At 39.5% G+C, this 19,845-nt stretch overlaps 1 long non-coding RNA gene and 1 pseudogene across 1 annotated transcript; both read left to right on the top strand.

Moving 5' to 3' along the window:
- Positions 1 to 821: 821 nt before the first annotated feature.
- On the top strand, positions 822 to 13,226 carry LOC129354586 (NACHT, LRR and PYD domains-containing protein 12-like; annotated as a pseudogene).
- A 3,598-nt stretch (positions 13,227 to 16,824) lies between these two features.
- Positions 16,825 to 18,701, top strand: LOC129354593 (uncharacterized). Its single transcript, XR_008605165.1, has 3 exons — positions 16,825 to 16,895; positions 17,030 to 17,155; positions 18,552 to 18,701. It is a non-coding gene; the product is annotated as an uncharacterized LOC129354593 (long non-coding RNA).
- The last annotated feature ends 1,144 nt before the right edge of the window (positions 18,702 to 19,845 follow it).

Here is a 19,845-nt window from a genome sequence, read left to right as displayed (position 1 = left end):
AGTTTTTCTCATTTGCATTTTTGTGCCATAAAAGGATTGGAAATCAAACGTGCAAAGAGTTTGACTGGAAAGTAAAAACCAGATTTAATAGAACACACTGTGTCAAATAAAGTGTTACTCCTTTCAAAACGTTCATTTCCAGGACCAACCACAGATGTCTGTTGCACCTTCTGCTGCTGGTAGCAAGAAAGACAATTAGACTAAACTGGATTAACCCAGTTCACCAACTGTTGCTGAATGGAGGAAAAACTGAAACATGACAACATGATGGAGCGTCTGACTGAACATCTAGACATGAAAAAGATGATTAAATATGTAGTTTGGAAAATAAATACTGAATTTGAAAATTAAATGTTTAGTTTGCAAAATAAATATTTATTTTGAAGCCAAATATTTAGCTAAAGTTTTATTTCCCAAAATTTTGTTTACAATCCAAGTAAATATTTAGATTGTGAATTAAATATTTAGTTTATAATGAACGTTTGGATGACATGATGAAAATATTTGTTTGAAAAATGCATTTTCCCAACTTTTTCTTTATGACATGATGAATAAACTAAAATAGTCTTAGTATTTTCTGTTACTATCAATCATCATTACAGTCATGATCAAAAGTAAGTACACCTTCATTTTATCAGAACTTCTCTTCTTCCTCATGAAGATTTTATCAACCTGCCTCTGATTTCACCTCAGAGCTTCTACTTCCTGGTTTTGTTGCTCTGGAGGAAAAACTACAAGTCAGGTGAGCTGTGACGTCATCAGTTATGCAACATCCGTCACATCTACTTTCAGTTTGAATTCACCTGTTCAGGTGTGGCTGCAGTCCGTTTGTAGAGTCTCAGTTTGTTGTTTAAATTTTCTTCTTTAACTCTTTGGATATTTTGAACAAACTGTAAGTTTGATTTGTTTATTTCTTGAACTTTTTCATCACTTTAACTTTTTCCTGATTGTTTCTATTCTCTGATGTTTGGAGAAAAGTTTCACTTCTGATTTCAGGTGAAACTTTAATATCTGCTGTTTGAAGGCTAATCTACAGGATTATTAGATTATTGATGAACTGGAATCAATCAACATGATGGACAGCTGATGTTTCACTGTTTTCTTCTCCGAACTAATTCATGTTTTTATTTCCTGGTACTGAACTCTAGTCTCACCATTAATGTCAGCAACAATTTCCTGTTGCTTCCTTTCAAAATAAAATATTATTAAAATATTATTATTGATTCAGTCAAATTATTAAATAGTTAACATTTAATGCAGCTGATAATCCACTTGTAGAGATTAATAACTAACTAAATCACTTCCTGTTGTTCAGGTTGAATCAGTGAATGTAAATGTTGCTCCATGTCTCCATCTAGTGGACTGATAGTAGAAGTGCAGCAGCTGATGGCAGCTTCCTCTGCCTCTCTGCTGTCTGACTGCATTCACCTGACACTGATATGAAGCAGAGAAGAAGAGCCAATCAGAGGAGGAGCAGCTGATCTTTTTCCAGCACTAATGATGTAAGGATGATCAGAGTTGATGTGCAGATGAATGATGTGTGTTTCCTCTGCAGGTGAAGCTAGAAAGTGTGTGTGAGCTGATGTGGATTCAGCAGCATGGATCAGTGTGAGGACAGAGAGGAGGGAGCCCCTCCCTCTAAAACCACTCTGTGTGGGGAAGATGAGAGCCAGAGCAAAGGTCAGAGGTGAGGTCACCATCTCTAACTGTCCACAGCCCTTTTCACACAGCGTTCACTATATCAGGCCAGAACAGACGTGGTGATGAAGCTGCTGCTGTTCCTCTTTGCTGATTAAGTTTTAATCATCATGTTTCTGTCAGGATCCATCAGAGACGCAAACCAGAACCAGAACCAGAACCCAGCTGTGTGTCCTTTAAGATCAACAGGTCAAAGGAAGACCCCATTGACTTTAAATCTCCTGGATCTCCACCATCAGAGAGGTGAGATGTTTCTAACTGCAGTTACTGTGGAAACTGAACCAGTATGAATATCCCAGTTTTTATTTATTCTGCTGACAGTGTGGAGTGTTTAAAGTGCAATATCAACTTTTTTACATAATCTGAGTGATTCTAGTGTTACTGTAATCCATCTTCCTGTTTCTAACTCCTTAGTATTGTGTTCATGTCATGCTCTGTTTTTCTCCTTCAAGTATTTTTAGTGTGAAACTCCAGGTGATTTCCTCTGTAAAAACTGCTGGATGAATATTTCCTGACTTCCTAATTGTTCCTGGTTCCTCCACAGAGTGGACCAGCAGATCTCAGAGGTTCCCAGTGGTCCATCTGCCCAGCAGCATCAAACACAGTTAGACTCCATATTTATGGTCTGTAAATATACATCTACTTTTCTATGGGTTCTGTTCACATTCATCTCGATGCTGCACTTTGTAGACCAGAGGACTGTCAGTCTGTTCAACATCCATCTGGTGTTTGGCTCCATGATTTTTTATTATTCTGTTCCAGTTGCTGGAGGACAACATTGTCACTTTTGTGAAGAAAGAACTGAAGAGGATTAAAAAGGTTCTGAGTCCAGATTACCCAGAATGCTCAGGGAGTCAGAGAGATGATGAGGTGTTGGAAGGTGAGGAAGAAGAGCAGAGGAGGCAGCAGAGAGGCAGTGATGAAGATCACACTGAACTTCCTGAGGAGGATGAAGCAGGAGGAGCTGGCTGACCATCTGGAGAGCAGTAAGAGGATTTCTACAAAGATTTAACCTGTTCGATAAATCATAAATTTATTGATGTCTGAACAGATGAAGTAACATTCATTCCAGTCATCTTCATCTTTGTTTCATTATTGATTTTACTTTTTATGTTTATTTAGACCATCTTGCTGCAGTTTGTCAACATCAACTTAAATCTGGTCTGAAGAAGAAGTTCCAGTCTGTGTTTGAGGGAATTGCTAAAGCAGGAAGTCCAACCCTTCTGAACCAGATCTACACAGAGCTCTACATCACAGAGGGAGGGACTGGAGAGGTCAATGATGAACATGAGGTCAGACAGATTGAAACAGTATCCAGGAGACAACACAGACCAGAAACAACAGTCAGACAAAGACACATCTTTAAAGTCCCACCTCGAAGAGATCAACCAATCAGAACAGTGATGACAAAGGGAGTGGCTGGCATTGGGAAAACAGTCCTAACACAGAAGTTCACTCTGGACTGGGCTGAAGACAAAGCCCACCAGAACATCCAGTTCATATTTCCATTCACCTTCAGAGAGCTGAATGTGCTGAAAGAGAAAAAGTTCAGCTTGGTGGAACTTGTTCATCATTTCTTTAGTGAAACCAAAGAAATCTGCAGCTTTGAACACTTCCAGGTTCTGTTCATCTTTGATGGCTTGGATGAGAGTCGACTTCCACTGGACTTCCACAACAAGGAGATGCTGACTGATGCTACAGAGTCCACCTCAGTGGATGTTCTGCTGACAAACCTCATCAGGGGGAAACTGCTTCCCTCTGCTCTCCTCTGGATAACCACACGACCTGCAGCAGCCAATCAGATCCCTCCTCAGTGTGTTGGCATGGTGACAGAGGTCAGAGGGTTCAATGACCCTCAGAAGGAGGAGTACTTCAGGAAGAGATTCAGAGATGAGGAGCAGGCCAGCAGGATCATCTCCCACATGAAGACATCACGAAGCCTCCACATCATGTGCCACATCCCAGTCTTCTGCTGGATCACTGCTACAGTTCTGGAGGATGTGTTGGAGACCAGAGAGGGAGGAGAGCTGCCCAGAACCCTGACTGAGATGTACATCCACTTCCTGGTGGTTCAGACCAAAGTGAAGAAGGTCAAGTATGATGGAGGAGCTGAAACAGATCCACACTGGAGTCCAGAGAGCAGGAAGATGATTGAGTCTCTGGGAAAACTGGCTTTTGATCAGCTGCAGAAAGGAAACCTGATCTTCTATGAATCAGACCTGACAGAGTGTGGCATCGATATCAGAGCAGCCTCAGTGTACTCAGGAGTGTTCACACAGATCTTTAAAGAGGAGAGAGGTCTGTACCAGGACAAGGTGTTCTGCTTCGTCCATCTGAGTGTTCAGGAGTTTCTGGCTGCTCTTCATGTTCATCTGACCTTCATCAAATCTGGTGTAAACCTGATGAAAGAAACATCAACATCTAAGAAATCTTCACTATTTAATAAACGTAAAATAATTTCTCTCCACCAGAGAGCTGTTGACCAGGCCTTACAGAGTCCAAATGGACACCTGGACTTGTTCCTTCGCTTCCTCCTGGGACTTTCACTGCAGACCAATCAGAGACTCCTACAAGGTCTGGTGACACAGACAGGAAGTAATTCACAGACCAATCAGGAAACAGTTCAGTACATCAAGGAGAAGATCAGTGAGAATGTGTCTGCAGAGAAAAGCATCAATCTGTTCCACTGTCTGAATGAACTGAATGATCGTTCTCTAGTGGAGGAGATCCAACAGTCTCTGAGTTCAGGAAGTCTCTCCACAGATAAACTGTCTCCTGCTCAGTGGTCAGCTGTGGGTTTCATCTTAGTGTCATCAGGAAAAGATCTGGATGTGTTTGACCTGAAGAAATACTCTGCTTCAGAGGAGGTTCTTCTGAGGCTGCTGCCAGTGGTTAAAGCCTCCAACAAAGCTCTGTAAGGACACACATTGTTAATGCAGTTATCTTTGATAGAAATATACTAATGATGAGGTAAATATAGTTAATTTTTCAGCTTATATATTGTTGCATTGTCTCCTCAAAGTTTCTCACTGGGGGTGATGTGTAAAGGAGACACAGACTCCCTTCAGCAGCTGACATAGTGATACATATTAAAGCAGCAAAACTCGTCCTCTTTATGTTAAAATTTAAATTGTATTAATTTTGTTAATTGTGGAGTTTTATCATTCTCTTTCCAGACTTCTTGTTTCCTGTAGTTATAAACTTTAAGGATGGAGGACTAACTATAAAATGAACCATTTCGCAACAAAAGGCATCATAAATATGTGTAAAATAAGATAGTTCATTCTCTGTCCAAGAAAAACGTAGAAAAATATAAATGTTTAGGAATTCTTTAATAACAAATTTTCCTCCCTGTCTCCTCAGACTGAGTGGCTGTAACCTCTCAGAGAGAAGCTGTGAAGCTCTGTCCTCAGTTCTCAGCTCCCCGTCCTCCAGTCTCAGAGAACTGGACCTGAGTAACAACAACCTGCAGGATTCAGGAGTGAAGCTTCTCTCTGCTGGACTGAAGAGTCCAAACTGCAACCTGGAAACTCTCAGGTAACTTTTGGGCCATCCGTCCATCCATCAGTTCAGACCTTGTTTTCTACCTCAATGTTCTCATTTTCTCATCATGTGATGAATTGTGTGTCTGCAGCTTATCAGGTTGTTTGGTCTCAGAGGAAGGCTGTGCTTCTCTGGCCTCAGCTCTGACCTCCAACCCCTCCCATCTGAAAGAGTTGGACCTGAGCTACAATCATCCAGGAGACTCAGGAGTGAAGCTGCTGTCGGCTGGACTGAAGGATCCACACTGGAGACTGGAAGCTCTCAGGTATGGAGGAACCTGCTGCAGGAGCAGAGAAGGTCTGATAGAGGAGGAAGAGGGAGAAATGTCTTTAGTCAGTCTGCTGGAAAACATTTAGTTTGAAGCTGAATAGTTAACTTGTTGCTCAAAGGAACAGTTTTTGTCAGTCACTGCTCAGTTTTCCATCTCTGAATCCAACCAGTTAAAAATGGAAAGATATAATCTGAGATTCTCTCTGCTTGTGTTGAAGCTGGTGTTTTCCCTCAAACCAGCTTTGATGCTGATATTCAGACTAGATTTTCAATGGACTCTTTCTGTTAAAACTGACACTGGATTAATGTAGTAATATTTCTCTTGCCAGCCTCCTTATTGCCTGTAGTTCAGTTCTTCAAGGTCAGAGTCCCAACTATAGAATAAAGTTTTGAAAAATATGACCTATTCTTCAATAAGTCGAAGAATATTGTTGACTGGAAAGTAACACAAACATTTGATGATTCCTTAAACATTGTCTGCTGGAAAACATTGAGTTTGAAGCTGGTATACAGTCATATCATTTATAAATGAATGGATAACATTTTGAACCCCATTTTATCTCTTATTACAGTTTAATAACTCAAATTATCTCTGGTCATTTTGGTTGTGTAACTTTACAAACAGCAGCTCATTTAAACTATAAGAATCTTCCACATGGTTCTGAATGAACCTGGGAAACCAACCCATCTACTGGAACCACAATAACATGGTATTCAGAGCAGCAGGGGGCCAAATATAGCTCCATGTGGAACCAAGAGGTTGGAGAGAGAAAATCAGTTGAAACTGTTTCCTATCAGAGTTCAGTTTGTCTCTCTGTCTTCACAAACCAGGAGCATCATGGGCTGGGCGGGGCTTCCACTGATGGATCTACTGAGGAAATACAAGAAGCTGATTGGCTGTTTAAAAATAAGTTAAAAATATGCAGATTAATGATATCATATAAGATATGATATGTAATTGTAGAGACACAGCTGGGAAACAATTTGGACTTTAAAAGAATATTTCATGGAGATCTAGACCAATCAGCCCAAATGAGGAAAGATCAGAAAATGGTCAGATGGATGTGGAAAAGTTCTCAAAAAGTGAAACAAAGATTCACAACTTTCAGGACTTAATGAAACCAAAAATACACAAAAACATGAAGCAAACTGTTTGAGGCAGAGTTTAGCAGTTTTATTTGTATGGTAGTTTGTCCTCCACTAGGTGGCGCTAGAGTCAGGAGGAGCAGCCTGGAGAAAAGGCTGATCCTCCCTGATCTGTTTCCAAGCAGTCAGAGTGTAGAAGTTGAGAGCTGGAGAAGTTTCCTCCTGTTGCTGCAGCAGCAGAGATGTTCTGCTTCATGGACTAAATCAGGTTGGAAAGAGGAGAGATCTTTACTGAGCTGCAGGATAAAAGCTGCTGAAACATTTCAACTCTTTCTGGAAACTAATGAGACAGAAAAACAATGGATGTTTTTACCATCCAGACCTTTGGAACCAGTTCAGCTCAATAATTCAGTTGTATCTGTGGAAGATGAACAGATTTGATGTGAAATGATGAAATTCTTCATTTCTATCTGATGTTCCAGCAGATCTGTAGAAAATGGAGCTGCAGCTCTCAGACATTTCATGTTTTCTATCAATGAATCCACTGATTAAAGCAGGAATCTCATCTCCATGTTCTCCTCCAGAGGTTCCCAAGGTTTGTTCCTGGAAGCTGCTGCTGGTTCCTCCAATCCAGGCTCCGCCCCCTTTAAAGGAAATCTGTCCATATATGGTGCTAAGAGTCACCTTGATGCTGCAAAGCTTTGTTCAGGGATGAGATGTCAGGATGTTGGTGTCAGTCTGTTCCAGGCTTTAGTTGTTCTCCTCATGAGGAGCTGAAGTCTCTGACAGGAACGTGGAGCTGAACAGGAGAAGAACTTGAAGCTTCTTCTTGGCCTCTGATTGCAACAGCAGGACAATCCAACATTTTAGTCTGACTTCATCTGGAAATATTTCTTTGACCCTCAATCAGTGTGAAGGCAGGCCAGCTCCTCATCAGAGCTGAGATCTTCTCTGTCCTCCATGCTGGAAATGTAGAAGTCCAGCAGCTCCTGGTCAGTGACATCAGAGCGTGACATCATCAGTAGAGTGATGATGTCATTTCCTCTCAAAGCAGCTTGGAAATCTGAGAGGAAAGATGCAAACAAAGACTCTCTGGACTGTTGGATCTGCTGGTTCTGGTTCCAGATGCTCCTTGGACACTTTCACAAGCCATCACTGCAGCTGCTGGATTCAGGATGCTGCTTCTTCTTGGGCTCATTGTAAATGTGTGCAGCGCCACCTGGTGGTGCTGGTTGGTAGAGAAGTGCTGAAAGGTTGGAGGTGTTTGTCAGAGGTGTGTGATGATGGAAGCCTCTCCCTGGTTTGTGAGTCTGAGCTCAGAGATCAAATCTTTGATTCTTGTTGAATCTTTGTTGAATGTGATGCAGCTTCTCCTTTTGAATGTTTGTATTTCTGGATATTACAGTGAGGCCACAGCAGGTTTTCAGCAGCAGGGCTGTTTAGTGTTTCATTCCTTCATCTGTGTGTGGGAGTGTGGATGGATCAGGTATCCAGGTGTTGATCAGAGTTTAGATTGATTGTATTTTAATGCTGATTATTAAATCAGGTGGAGCTTCCAGAAATGTTTCCTTAGTTTCCTGATGTCCTTTTAGGCTTCAGTGAGTTTCTTCAGGTTGTTACTGAGGGATTTCCTTTCTCCTCTGTTGGAGCTTTTCCTGTGTTTGGAGAAATGAGTTGTGCTGCAGCAGCACCAACTGTCCTTCCTACATCCACTGCAGTTTGCAATCCAGATGTTGGACTGTTCCCTGTCTCAGTGGAGGACAAAAACTACACTTGGCTGCAGCATGCGGAAAGGGGCGGGGACGGACCATTGTCAGTCTCAGACCTTATATGGAAATGGGACTATTACGTTCCGGAAATGAAGGGGGCTAGTGACACCATTTCCTGTATCAGCCGTGTTTCAATATTATAATAATAATAACGCATTTTATTTGACAACGCCTTTAAAAACACCCAATAACACTTTTAACATTTAAAATTAATTACATATTAACTACAAATTAAACAGTAAGGAAATGACATACCACGTGTTACGTCACGTGGTATGTCTGTCACGTGGTATGTCCCTTTTTTATTTTAAAATCTTTATTAAATCTTTGTTTTGGATGTTAAAATTATATTAGTAACAAACAATCTAAAATAAGCAATAATAAGGAATCATTATGGAGATGTATTTATCTATCCTTACACCCTAACTTTCCCAAACAAAAGTCATAAAACATAAATTAACATTTTAGAGACAAATGTACACTATATTAAAAACACATTTATCAATCCATCAATTATTTTACTCTCAGGCTATCCGTGCAGTGGGTGATGAGAGCTGCTGCAGGGACCCTGGACAGATCGCCAGTCCATCACAGAAAACAGATATAAACAAATACCTGCTGGTGTTGAAATTCAAACAATAGATTTTGATGTTGTGAATGGTACTCTTAAAATAAATAAGTTAAAATCTAAAATAGAATATCCTTTGCCTTATTTAATAAGGACTAGATGGAAAAGAGGCCGATAGTCAAAATTGTTGACTAACAGTAAAACGTTTAGTCAATTTTGGCCAACTTGGTCCATCCATTCACAAAACACTTTTGTTCTGTTTATTTGGCAAATATTTTTCTTATTCACATTGTGAATATAATTTACAAACAAATTAAATTACTTTTGAACTTCTAACAAGCTCGACTGTTATCATTGTTTACCATAATATCTTAACCAGTAAACTGATTGGTGTCCCACTATTCTGTTTAGAAATTCAAAATCAATTCTACCAATTGCAATTGATTCATAAACTGAGCCCCAAAGACCTTAAATATGCCATTGTTGCAAAACCCAAAGTGATTCATTTAAAAATTTAAATGTAGCTTCAACCTGGAAAGACTCACAGAAAGCAGGTTTTAGAAAGTTCATTTGAGAAGAAATGATCTTCAGACCCCGGCAGTAGACACTGCGCTGGTAACAGTCAGAGAGAATGATTCGCTGTTGGGTTTCTTTTTCTCTATGAAAACCTTTTTGAATAAATTCACTGGATACATAAATTAAATCTGTGTAAATTGTAACCGTCTCCTCTGATCACGGCGCCGGTCTCATCTCCTCCATCCTTCACAAACTCCGGCTTGATGTGCAACTGCTCCTCACCTGAGCCTCCATCACCTCCACCTGGTCTCCACCTTCACTCAGCTCACCTTTAGTCTTATGTTTGTATTATGACTTTGTAACTAAACAATGTTTCTGTATGTTCTTGCTTTATTATAAAACAACAGTTGATTCTGACTGTTAAAACAAACAACTTAGCCGTATGTCAGGTTTGTAAAGAACATTTGTAATGATTCCAGTCATTGTTTAAAAAGTATAGGAAACATTGCATTTACACATTTAAAATATTGCAAGTTATTAACTTAGCATGTATTTCAAATTTTTAAAACAAGGTGATCCAATTGCTAAACAACACTGTTACAATATATTTACAACTACTTTATTGGTTCTACTCTCTCCAACAAAATGCAGCCACAATGTAACACCATTTCTGTACAAACTAAATAATGTAAATCAACTGAGCTACAACGAAAGAAACATTCAAAAATGTACATAATATTGAAATAACACATTATTGAAACAAATGACTGAACAAGTCAAAAGGCAAATGTGCTTCAGCATAGATGATTTAAAATGACATTTCACAAAAAACACAATGTGTGACAACTGAAATGTGTGAAAGACTATAGAAAACAACTAATACTGTCCTAGCATTCAGTACTGGCATTCAGGGCAGTGTCCAGATGTGCCATCAGAGTAGTAACGAGGGAACTCTCCTCATCTTCCATGTCCAGTGAAGCCCACACAGTCTTTATGTTGCCGGTTGCAGGAAGAACATCTTACAACCGCAAAAGGAATCCTGTTTTCTGCCTTGCATGAGTCTGAAAATGTCACCCAGCTGATCTCACCTGTTGATGAAAAACTGATTTTATGTAGTTGAAATCTAATTTCACATGTTTTAGGTGAAAAAAGTCAAAGGTCTTTACCATCTAGCCAAGCAAAGTGAGTCTTCTTCCTGAAAACTGGGTCAGACACAATGGCTTCTAAGCACTTGCAGGTCAATGCCAAGGTGAGGGAAGATGTGCCTCCCTGTGCCAGAATCACCTCCTGGAGAACAGCTTCCAGTGCAATCAAAGGCATCTGAAAAATAATAATAAAAAAAAAACATGTGCAATGCAAGACTCATACTGGAAGAATGGCTATGACATGATTATGAATTGAATCTTAAAAAAAGAAATGAATAAAATAAAAAAAAACATCTATATACATTGCAGATATGTTTAAACAAGATGTGATTCATTCTCACTCAGAACAGAGCGAAGACTCAGCCTAATAGCTACTAAGATAAAAAAAAAGGTTATTACACCAGGAAATATACAAATGATTGGAAGAACAAAAGGCATGTTTGAATTAATCACTGTAGATTCTTTAACTTTGTTGTAACTGTTTTGTAGGATTTAACAATTAATGGCTTCCAGATAACACATATATGTTCCGCACAAAATGAACAGCCAAAGATTAACTAATCGGATTTACTCAATTACTCTGTAACTTTGATTAAAAAAAATAATAATTAGGACCATTTTTCCAAATGTTATACTCTTGAGTTAATGTTGTTGATATGCAACATAATGCGAGAAACTTAACTGAATGAAGATCACATTTTAATCCATAAAAGAATTAAAACACAATACACTGATAAATGTTGTTTATGTTAGGTTTCTTCTTATAAAAAATATTAGACTTTCAAGAAATTTAACATTGGTGTACAAAAACATATGTAAAAAATATTAACCTTTAAAAATGAAATAAAAACACTAGAAAACTGATAAGAATGTAAAAAAAAACATTCATAAGTGTAGTTTTACATACTGTTATGTTGAACCATAGCAGTTGTTGCTATGTGGTTCTGTACCTTTAAGACTCCTCCGCACTGTATGAGCAAAGGGGACAGCGGTATTTGTCTTCAGACAGTACGGGAAGAATTTTCTGTCCGATCCTAATGTTGCAAATTGATAAGTGCATCTGTATAACGAAAAAAAAATTGGGGCATAAAATACATTTCTCAAGTATACATTTTTCTACTTTTCGATTTTTATCTAATGATGCCCTGCACGGAAATAATTAGCTATGCTACATGCTAAAATTTGCCTTCCCCTGTACAAACTATGAATTTCACTCGTTTGCAGCTGTCAATTATATTTTCAACCTAATCTAGAAAAAGCACTTTGATGTACTATGTGAAAAAAGTTTTAATAAGGTAGAAAATACCTTTTGCTGACTTTGTTCTTGTTCCATTATGAATAGCGTTCCGAACGTCAATGGCGAAACCTCTCAAACTTCTTCCAATCCACCTCTTCACCCCGCTTCTTTAAGGTATTAGTGATTGTGAAAATAGCGCCCCCTTCATTTCCGGAATGCAATAGTCCCAATTCCATATAAGGTCTGAGACTGACAGTGGTCCGTCCCCGCCCCTTTCTGCAGGCTGCAGTCAAGACCCTCTCAAGGACAATGTGTGTCTGAGAGACATGTGATGTCCATGTTTGCTGCTGAAAGAGACTGATGGTCTGACCCCCCTCCTCCTTTCAGGGTGGAGCCTGCTGGAGGCCGATTCTTGACTCCAGGTCTGAGGAAATGTAAGTGTGTTTTTCATCTGATTCATGACAACAAAGCAGCTCACATTCAACCATCTTCAAACTGTCACATCACTCATTCAGGAGTCAAAGTGTCAATAAATGATCAATAACTGCAGCTGGATTGTGTTTGTTCTCCATCAGATTCCTGTCAACTCACCATCGACACAAACACAGTGAACAGAAAACTCAAACTGTCTGAAGACAACAGGAAGGTGACATGGATGAAGGAGTTTCAGTCATATCCTGATCATCCAGACAGATTTGATTTTATCTTCAGCTGCTGTGTCAAACTGGTCTGACTGGTCGCTGTTACTGGGAGGTCGAGTGGAGAGGAGATGTTTATATATCAGTGAGTTACAGAAGAATCAGGAGGAAAGGAATCAGTAGAGATTGTTTGTTTGGATATAATGATCATTCCTGGAGGCTGAGTTGCTCTGATCGTCATGGTTACTCTGATCTTCATGGTTACTCTGATCGTCATGGTTACTTTGTCAGGCACAATAACAGATAAACTCGTCTCTCCTCCTCCTCTGGCTCTAACAGAGTAGCAGTGTATGTGGACTGTCCTGCTGGCATTCTGTCCTTCTACAGAGTCTCCTCTGACTCACTGATCCTCCTCCACACCTTCAACGCCACATTCACTGAACCTCTGATTCCTGGATTTAGGTTCTGGTGGTCCAGTTGTGGTTCTTCAGTGTCTCTGAGCTGATTTGAGTCTAAAGAGTCTAAAGTTTTTCCTCCTGTCAGAGAAACTCTCTCACTGTTGAACAGATAGTTCAGTCTCTACAATCTATTTCTTGGTGAAGCGATTCTGATTGAGTCCTTGGAAACTTTTTCTTCTTCCAGTCCTTTAAATGTGGAAGCTGGGATTATTCCAGGTTTATTCCAGGTTTATTCCAGGATCCACATGTTTTTCAGTTTGTTTTCTTGTCATAGCTTCACTCTATCAAGAGATGCTGGTATACTGGTGGTGAAGCAGCAGGCAGAAACCCAGGATATAGTTAAATGATGGTTTTAATAGTAAAAATAGTCCAAGTGGAAACACAAAAACAGGCAGCATGGCTGAGCTGAAGCCAGGGCTCAACGCCGGTAGCAACTGTTCATCCTGGTGGACAGAAGAACAGGCTTGACAAAATGACGTGAAGAACGATGAGGACCCGATGAGGAACAAAGGACAACCGTGGGATTAAATACACAGATGGTAATCACAGAAACGAGAAACACCTGGGAACAATCAAGGGGAAACAGGACAACGCAGAGACTGGAAGCATCACAGAAAAATAAGGACCGCTCATTTTGAAGGCTGCCTACGTTCAATAACATGAAAAAACTGCATGGTTTATATGAATTCAATTAGTACTTAATACTCTTTACACAAAGTGAAAGTACAAATGTAATGTGTTTTTTTCTAAATTCCTTCATTGTATGAAAAGATGGTTAGCTCTCTTTATACAGGAGAAAACTATTTTAAGAGAGTTGCCACTGATCAATTAATCGTTATTGATTCTAAGACCAATCATCTTTAGATTAATTCAATCAATCTGTAAAAATATTAAATAAATTAGTGGTTTTCACTGGCTATACCCAATAATTATTCATTAAATATAACAAATTCTAAAAACACCAGTCTCTTAATGTTATTCCTTTAAAAATAAGTTTTGTTTCTAAAATGATCAAATTAAAATAAGTTACTTGTTGATTTTATAAGGATATTTTGTAAAATTGTAACAGTTTTCAAATTTCACAATAAAATAAAATAAAAAATAATAAAACAAATAATTGATTAATAATATCACAATTTCTCCAACATACTGAAGCTTGATGTTCAGTTGGTCCAAATCTAAAGCTGGCTGACTTCAGGGTTTGTTTGTTTCTGCTCACCTGGAGCACCAGCCGGGTGGAGTCAGTCTGAGTTCCTCCATCATCTAAAGAGAACATTGAAGATCCTCCTGGAAAAAATGGAGCTTTGGAAAGAAATCAGCAGGAAGTGAAAGAAAAATGGATCTTTATCACTTGTGAAGTGAACGACATCAGAGTTGGATTCAGTGGAGTCACATGAAGAACAGAAAACTGAGGCTAGAATAATAAACATCATGCTAAATATCAGCTGCAGCTAATCTGTCAGAAGAAGCTTCAGGTTGAATCTAAAGGAAGCTGAAGATCTCAAAGTGGATGAGAGGAAACCTGATGAGCTCTACAGTCCACTAGATCCAGATCAGAACCCTGGAGAACATCTATGCTGGAAACAGAACCACAAGCTAGAAAATATCCAGGTTTCTATCCAACCTGAACACAGGAAGTCCTTTCTTCTTCTGCTGCAGCTGAGAAGGTCCTGCTGCAGAACTGGAGCCACACAGTTCCTCCACAGCAGAACAGAGGAGGTTCTGGAGGAGACCAGGGTCCACATCTGGACTCAGAGTTCTCCTGAGCTTCAGCAGAGCTGCTGGCTTTGGTTCTGATCCGCCTCTGTTCTGGTGTCTGATCTCCAGAGAGGATCTGAACCGACCCATCAGAACTCGGTGGAGGTGGTGGAGGATGAGGATGGGGCGCGGCGAGGAGGTGGAGGAAGAGCGCCGTGATCCATCTCTCTGCTGTGGAGACCTGAGGGAATCTGACAGAGAAACAGCAGCCTTGAAATTACAACAACACTATTATTTAATAGTGTTGTTGTAACACTATTGCTGTTATTACAATATCAATGACGATAACGTTTCTCCAACATTGATGTTGAGGGTCAAGTGTTTGGTCGGAGACATCAGAAAGTGAGTTTGTGACAATGGCAGTCTCTCCTCTTCACGCTCGTCTCAACATAAAGGTTGTAGATGTTCAGATCCATGGAGTTGGAAAAAAACAACCGTCAGCTTGGATGCAACAGAAACAAAGCAAAGCTACAATGAAACATTCAAGCTTGCAGAATACTGAATCAAACCAATTAACTGGTGGAAATAAATTTGGTTAGACAAACATTTAAGCAGAACTCCTTTAAAACTTTAATATCCAGGATTCCAACCACAGATGGATGTTGGAGGAATGTGTTGAATGGTCGGTCATCACACACGTCTTCTGGTTCTGACCACAAATAAAGACTTTCTAGGAGGAAATGAAACAGGAGACTGAGGACATTCTGAGGACAGATCCCCATGGAGCCTCTTCTGTTCTGCTGGACATAAACACCAAGGATTTACTCACTAAACATCAATGTTACATATTGTTGCACCTTCTGCTGCTGGTAGCAAGAAGACAATTAGACTAAACTGGATTAAACCCAGTTCACCAACTGTTGCTGAATGGAGGAAAAACTGAAACATGACAACATGATGGAGCGTCTGACTGAACAACTAGAAATTAAAGGAGATTATGAAACATGTAATGTTGACAATAAATATTAAATTTGAAAATTAAATGATAATTTTGTAAATACATTTTTAAGTTTGGTAATTAAATCTTTATTTTGAAACAAATTATTTAGTTTGTATGGATTCCTGCATACAAACTGTGAAGTACTAAAGAAACTAACATATTTTTTTTTACAATCAATCATCATTATAGTCATGATCAAAAGTAAGTACAACTTTATTTTTATCATTACTTCCTCATGACAATGTTAAAAACCTTCCTCTGATTTTCCTAGATCTTCCACTTCCTGGTTCTGCAGCTCTGGAAGAATGAACTACCACCCCGTTTAACTGTGATGTCATACGTGATGCAACTTCCGACACATTTACTTTCAGTTTCAGTTCATTTTTCACGATGTGGCTCCAGTCCGGTTGTTTTGTCCCTGTTTGTTGTTAAGATGTTCTTGATCAAATTTTTTGGATTGCTTGAACAAACTGTAAGTTTGCTTTGTTTCAAACTTGAACTTTTTCATTTTTATTTCATTCTTGTTTGTGCTCTCTGATGTTTGGAGAACAGGTTCATTTTTTCAGGTCAAAGATTCATCTGCTGTTTGAAGGTGAGTCTACATGATTATTAGATTACTAATAAATTGGAATCGAACAACATGATGAACAGCTGATGTTTCTTTGTTTCCTTCTCTGAACAAACTGATTCATGATTTCATTTTCTGGTATCAAACTGTTCTCCATTGAAGTCTATGTTGTTGCTTTCTTATATATTATTATTATAAAATTTTAATGTTAAAATGTGTTAAATTCAGTCAGATTATTAAACAGTTAATCTTTGCAGCAGCAGATAATCCACCTGTATCTTTTATACTGAAAGTATAAACAATAGTTGCTGTTCAAGTTGAATCAATGTGCGTGAGTCAATGTAAATGTTGCTCTATATCTCCATCTAGTGGACTGATAGTAGAAGTGCAGCAGCTGATGGCAGCTTCCTCTGGCTCTCTGCTGTCTGACTGCATTCACCTGACACTGATATGAAGCAGAGAAGAAGAGCCAATCAGAGGAGGAGCAGCTGATCTTTTTCCAGCACTAATGATGTAAAGGATGATCAGAGTTGATGTGCAGATGAATGATGTGTGTTTCCTCTGCAGGTGAAGCTAGAAAGTGTGTGTGAGCTGATGTGGATTCAGCAGCATGGATCAGTGTGAGGAGAGAGAGAGGAGGGAGTCCCTCCCTCTAAAACCACTCTGTGTGGGGAAGATGAGAGCCAGAGCAAAGGTCAGAGGTGAGGTCACCATCTTTAACTGTCCACAGCCCTTTTCACACTGCTTTCACTATATCAGGCCAGAACAGACGTGGTGATGAAGCTGCTGCTGCTCCTCTTTGCTGATTAAGTTTTAATCATCATGTTTCTGTCAGGATCCATCAGAGACTCAAACCAGAACCAGAACCAGAACCAGAACCCAGCTGTGTGTCCTTTAAGAGCGACATGTCAAAGGGTGGGCTCATTTACTTTAAATCTCCTGGATCTCCACCATCAGAGAGGTGAGATGTTTTTAATTCCTGTTAGTGTGGAAACTGAACCAGTATGAACTTAGATGTTCCCAGTTTTTATTTAGTCTGTTGACAGTGTGGAGTGATTAAAGTGCAATATCAACTTTTTTACATAATCTGAGTGATTTTGGTGTTACTGTGATCCATTTTCCTCTTTCTAAGTCCTTTGTATTGTGCTGATGTGATGCTCTGTTTTACTGCTTCAAGTATTTGTAATGTGAAACTCCTGGTGATTTCCTCCGTGAAAACTGTTGGATGAATATTTCCTGACTTCTGTTAAGAACAGAGAAAATAGCTTCACTGTTTCCCAGGTGCATCAGTCTCCGCGTGCGCAGAGGAATAATAAAGAACAATCATACGACATGAGACTTCAGACATATAAGAGCTTTCTCCAGAGAATTCAATGCATACAGAATGTTACATCAGCATTACACCTAGATCATCAAAAAGTCTGACACATAACAACACAGAAAGCGTTCCCTGGGACGAGTTGAAAGAAAAACAGAACAAAATTGCATTTTTGAGAGTCGCTCACTCGGGCACAAAGTGATTGGAGCTTCTGCTGGAAAACAGAGCTTTTTATAAGAATGTGTATTCCCTTCATTTAAATATATGCATTAGGAGGTGTGTTGTTCCCCTTATAGGGCTGTCTCAAAGTTAATTTTATTACCTCTGAGACCTGCTAAAACACCCAGATCTTCCAGTGCCGGTCTCCTCCTTTTTACGTTCCAGGCCATGATTTATGACCTGCAGCTGGACAGTCCTCTCTGCCTCAGAGATTCAGCAAGAAACTGATTTCTATTTTAAAACAAACTGGCACAAAAATGAAATGCCAAATAATAACTATAAGTTTGGATCTAACAATAACAGGGTTATCCACTTTTGGAAAAGCTTTTTTAGAATACCTGACATTTAGAAGTAAAATAGTTTCCTGATCCTATCGTATTTCAATAATATAAAATGCATGGAAATAGTATGGTTAAAAGTTAACTAATTCAAACATGCCGTTAATGCTTAAAGGAAATATCTTAATGTGTTTGATTATACTTTGGAGAAGACTTTTTAAAGTTTTAATGTTTCACTGAACTCTTGAACCGACAACAAAAAATGTATTGATGCTGATGACAGATAGACTCCCTGTCTGCAGACTCCTTATGGGACTCCAACACTGCCTGTCAGAAAACCCTCCTTAGAAATTTATGTAAGTTCAGAGAGTCACCAGTTGTTTTAGTTTGGATCTTTGTCTAAGTTTACCTAACTTGAAATCTACTCTAAATGTTCATGCAACATCTAATATTTCATATGCATAAAGGTTGACTGTCTTTAAAGTTATGCTAATGAGACTTATGTTCTCAACACTTCCTAATTGTTCCTGGTTCCTCCACAGAGTGGACCGGCAGACCTCAGAGGTTCCCAGTGGTCCATCTCCTCAGCAGCATCAAACACAGCTGGACTCCATATTTATGGTCTGTATATGAACAACAACTATTTTCCACGAGTTCTGTTCAGAGTCACCTTCATGCTTCACTTTGTAGACCAGAGGACTGTCAGTCTGTCCAACATCCATCTGGTGTTTGACTCCATGATTTCAGTTCCATGTGTCCATCTATTATTCTGTTCCAGCTGCTGGAGGAAACATTGTTACTTATGTGAAGAACGAGTTGAAGAAGATTAAAAAAGTTCTGAGTCCAGATAACCCAGAACATTCAGAGAGTCAGAGAGATGTTGAGGTGTTAGAAGGTGATGATGAAGAGCAGAGGAGGAGCAGCAGAGAGGCAGTGATGAAGATCACACTGAACTTCCTGAGGAGGATGAAGCAGGAAAAGCTGGCTGACCATCTTCAGAGCAGTAAGAGGATTTCTAAAGAGATTTGAAATTATAAATTACACATTTGCTGAAGTGATGTAATCAAATTCAAAACATGATTTTCTTTCATATCTGATTTTTCTTATTGTGTTAATTTAGGACATTTTGCTCCAGTTTGTCAACATCAACTTAAATCTGGTCTGAAGAAGACGTTCCAGTCTGTGTTTGAGGGGATTGCTAAAGCAGGAAGTTCAACCCTTCTGAACCAGATCTACACAGAGCTCTACATCACAGAGGGAGGGACTGGAGAGGTCAATGATGAACATGAGGTCAGACAGATTGAAACAGCATCCAGGAAACCACACAGACCAGAAACAACAATCAGACAAGAAGACATCTTTAAAGTCCCACCTGGAAGAGATCAACCAATCAGAATAGTGATGACAAAGGGAGTGGCTGGCATTGGGAAAACAGTCCTAACACAGAAGTTCACTCTGGACTGGGCTGAAGACAAAGCCCACCAGAACATCCAGTTCATATTTCCATTCACCTTCAGAGAGCTGAATGTGCTGAAAGAGAAAAAGTTCAGCTTGGTGGAACTTGTTCATCATTTCTTTAGTGAAACCAAAGAAATCTGCAGCTTTGAACACTTCCAGGTTCTGTTCATCTTTGATGGCTTGGATGAGAGTCGACTTCCACTGGACTTCCACAACAAGGAGATCCTGACTGATGCTACAGAGTCCACCTCAGTGGATGTTCTGCTGACAAACCTCATCAGGGGGAAACTGCTTCCCTCTGCTCTCCTCTGGATAACCACACGACCTGCAGCAGCCATTCAGATCCCTCCTCAGTGTGTTGGCATGGTGACAGAGGTC

Source organism: Poeciliopsis prolifica, unplaced genomic scaffold, assembly GCF_027474105.1.
Source record: "Poeciliopsis prolifica strain line A6 unplaced genomic scaffold, Auburn_PproV2 SCAFFOLD112, whole genome shotgun sequence".
Lineage (NCBI taxonomy): Eukaryota > Metazoa > Chordata > Actinopteri > Cyprinodontiformes > Poeciliidae > Poeciliopsis > Poeciliopsis prolifica.
The sequence above is the reverse complement of the archived record's forward strand: the minus strand, read 5'-3'. Positions and strand labels throughout refer to the sequence as shown.